General features: G+C 36.8%; 1 pseudogene; it reads left to right on the forward strand.

Annotated features, from left to right (window-relative positions):
• The first annotated feature begins 779 nt into the window (after positions 1-779).
• On the forward strand, positions 780-2,029 carry LOC142535816 (WD repeat-containing protein RUP2-like; annotated as a pseudogene).
• Positions 2,030-3,572: the final 1,543 nt, after the last annotated feature.

Raw genomic sequence — 3,572 nt, forward strand, 5'->3', positions numbered from 1 at the left:
ATTAATCATCCTGAAGATTTTTATTTATTTTTATTTCTTTAATGTATTAAATGTGAATTATGTTACAAATCACCTATTCATTACCCCCATTATTAAAAATATATATACGCATCTAATAGAAAATGAAAAATTAAAATTTTGGTATTTTATTTTTACCTTTTTGTTGCCATTTTAGTGTTTTTTTGTTGTCAAATTTCAATAATAGGCTATTAATTTTTTTTACAATTTTGATCATTTTTCCAATACAACTCTTATGCATATAATGTCATTTCAACACTTCCTAAATGAGTAATTATCAAATATTAAAAAAATATATGACTAATACATGATTATGAGAAAATATAAAATAAAATAAAAACTCAAAAATAAGAAACTGAAATTACATTTTCCCAAAAGAGTAGGTCTCATGTGAAATCAGTCGACATATATGCAGTGAAAATGAATAATTTTTACACAAAAAATAAATATTTTTTAAAAGTCAATCGGATAAGAGATCTATTTAACAAAATTGATATGTAAGATTGACTCATATGAGTTTTGACGATATTTTTTTATTGAATGAAGATTAAATATATATATTTTTTTACTTTATAAAACTATTTTTGATTTTCTGTTTTCTAATATCCTTATCCGTATGTTTATCTGAAAAGTTTAAAGCTTAAGCTTCCACACAGCAATTCTTGATTGGTTGAAAAGCCCCCACCCTATACCCCTCACATAATAAATATATATATAATAATAATAATAATAATAATTAATAAAGAGAAACTTGAAAAAAGAAAAGAAAAAAGGCAACCCTCTCAGCCCCCCTCCACGACAACTCAGATTAAAACTAAGAACCAATTTCATGTGAATGGGAAATGAAAAACTTTTCATCCCATTTCCCCACCCAAAATCCTCCAAGCTGCTCAGTTTCAAACACCAGACAAGGAGAAGAAAACGAAGAAAGAAACCAACAATCACTACAAGATGATGATCGAGAAGAGGAAGCAAGGTGCGAATGGGATTTCAGCCTCTCCACCGTCATATCCTCCTTCTCCTCCACCGTCTCCGACGCCATTGGGGTGGTGGAGTTTCGACCAAAGCGACACCCTCTTGGCCACACGGCATCGCCAGAAAAATCAGAATTTACAACGTCCACAATTCAATTTTATCGCCCGAGTCTCGCGAGGGTGGAGTCAGGTTCCTCGACCACGCCGCAGCATGCGAGTACTATATGTGCACACCGGCGAAGCTCACAGCCTCAAATGGAAGCCCGGATCGGGTCTCGGTTCTCGGTCCGGAGACTACGATGGGTGGTGATGGAGTACGATCTTGAGAGACGGTGCCCATTTTCGAGCGCGACGAGCACGGGGGGAGGCGGGTTTGGGGCATTGACTATTCGATATCCGAACCGATTATCGGAGCATCCGTTTCGGACGACGGAACCATGCAAATGTGGGACCCGCGGTGTGACACGGGAAGCTGCCTCGCGTCTGTGCAGCCAATCGGGCCGCCCGTAACCCGGTTTGCTCAGTCGAGTTCAACCCATTCGGTGAACCTCTCGTCACCGCCGGATGCACCGATCGGAAAATATTGGCTACGATATCCGGAAACGGTCGACCCGGTCTTTGTCCTAGACGGGCACCAGAAACCCGTGACATATACCAGATTTTTTGATTCGCAAACAATCGTTTCCTCGTCCATCGATGGATTTTGATGATGTGGAACACAAAAACCTAAGGCTGATCCGAACTTACAGAGGCCACGTAAACTACAAAAGATTCGTGGGTTTATCTGTTTGGAGAAACGGAGGATTGTTAAGCTGTGGATCAGAGAATAATCATATTTTTGTGTATGATAAAAGGTGGGGCAACCCGATTTGGGTCCGCGGGTTCGATTTGGTGGCTCCGACCGACCGGAGTTTCGTTAGCGGCATTTGCTGGCGGCAGATGGGGAGGAGCGGTGTACCCTGGTGGCCGGCGACTCAAATGGGGTGTTGCAAGTATTTGAGGTGAAAGGAAGGCTTGGTAAGCTCTTAATTAATTAGGGTAAACATTTGATCTTGAGCCATTATTAAGTTGGAGTTGCAATGGAAGATTTTACAAATTTATTTTGTCACAGTTAAATAAACTTCATATGATAGAGAAATATCATAAACACGAATAATGTATTTTGATTTTATGCCTTAATTGATTAATTGAAACGTCAACTACTTGTTTTTCTTTAAAATGTACCAGAAATTTTTTTTCTCTGTGTCATGCATTCGGCCATGTACATATATATAAATATCATTGCACCTCTTTAAAATAAACTCACCACTAATAATTTGAAATCCAAAAACTAAGCGTTGAAAACATGAAATCGTAAAACGTCAATCAAGCCTAACATTATTTCGAAAATAAACTTAACTCCAACATCCTCTCAAAATTCATAAGTCATAAAAATCTTTAAGTAATCATAAATCATAAACTTAATTTATTTGTCGAAAACTAGCGCTGATCTTCGGATTGTGTGCACTTTCAGTCCAGCAAGATCAACAATCAAGGCCTCCATTAATCAATCACATTCACCTGCATCGATCACACCTAGTGAGTCTATTGATGCTGCAAACCTTAACCATGATAACAACTAATACATATACATTCACAAGCAACAGTGAAAATACTTTTACTTAAAATAACTTTCATTAACATAAACTTTAACATTTTCCTGTCAACATATTATCATATTTCCTTTCATCATATGCGTATACGTTTATCTTTTTATTGAATTCAAATCCTCAACTGTGACTTTCGTATTAGCCGAATGTCGATGGATTTATCTACATATTACCACGGTACCGGGCGGTAGGGACATCTGCGACACTCTCACCCGTCAACTAAGCATTGGCCTTGCATATCATCATATCATCGTATTAGTCACGATCAATTCACCTTCTTCAACTTTTCATATTTCCATCACTTATAAAAATTCATGCACAACTACATCATTTTTCTTTTAAACCAAGAATGCAACATATTTTTTTAGCATTGTTACATCATAAAATTCCATAAAAATTTGAAATAAACACTTTAACATTATTTACAGTATTCAGAGCACTGTCATGACGTCTAACATTTTTTAGGTGTAAAATGACCGTTTTACCCCTAGACTTATAATTTTCCATAATGAACCGTAGACATCGAAACAACGTCCCAAATCATTCCAAACTTAACATATTACCTTAAAACACTCCCTTAAAATTTCTTTAGGCTTAAAATTTAGTTTTTCTATAATTTATCGATTCGTTTTTAAACTTAGACGTACATTCCGGTATTGACTTATATTGACTTGAAATTTATCCAAAACTAACCAAACTTTAACCAAAGGTTATTAACACATAAAAAACCCTTTTCAACCTAAACTAAGCCAATTACAACCTTCGAACCAGCCTAGCTTCCTACTGAAATTTCTGGTGTTCCTATTTTCGAAAACCCCTAGTCCATTTCATGCAAGTTTCGATCCTATCCTTCAAGCAACTCGACCAGCACCTAAGGGCCTTTCCTCGGACCATGACTGAACCCCTATGGACCCTACTGGACCGAGCTTAA

This window comes from Primulina tabacum, unplaced genomic scaffold (assembly GCF_025594145.1).
Source record: "Primulina tabacum isolate GXHZ01 unplaced genomic scaffold, ASM2559414v2 Contig1139, whole genome shotgun sequence".
Lineage (NCBI taxonomy): Eukaryota > Viridiplantae > Streptophyta > Magnoliopsida > Lamiales > Gesneriaceae > Primulina > Primulina tabacum.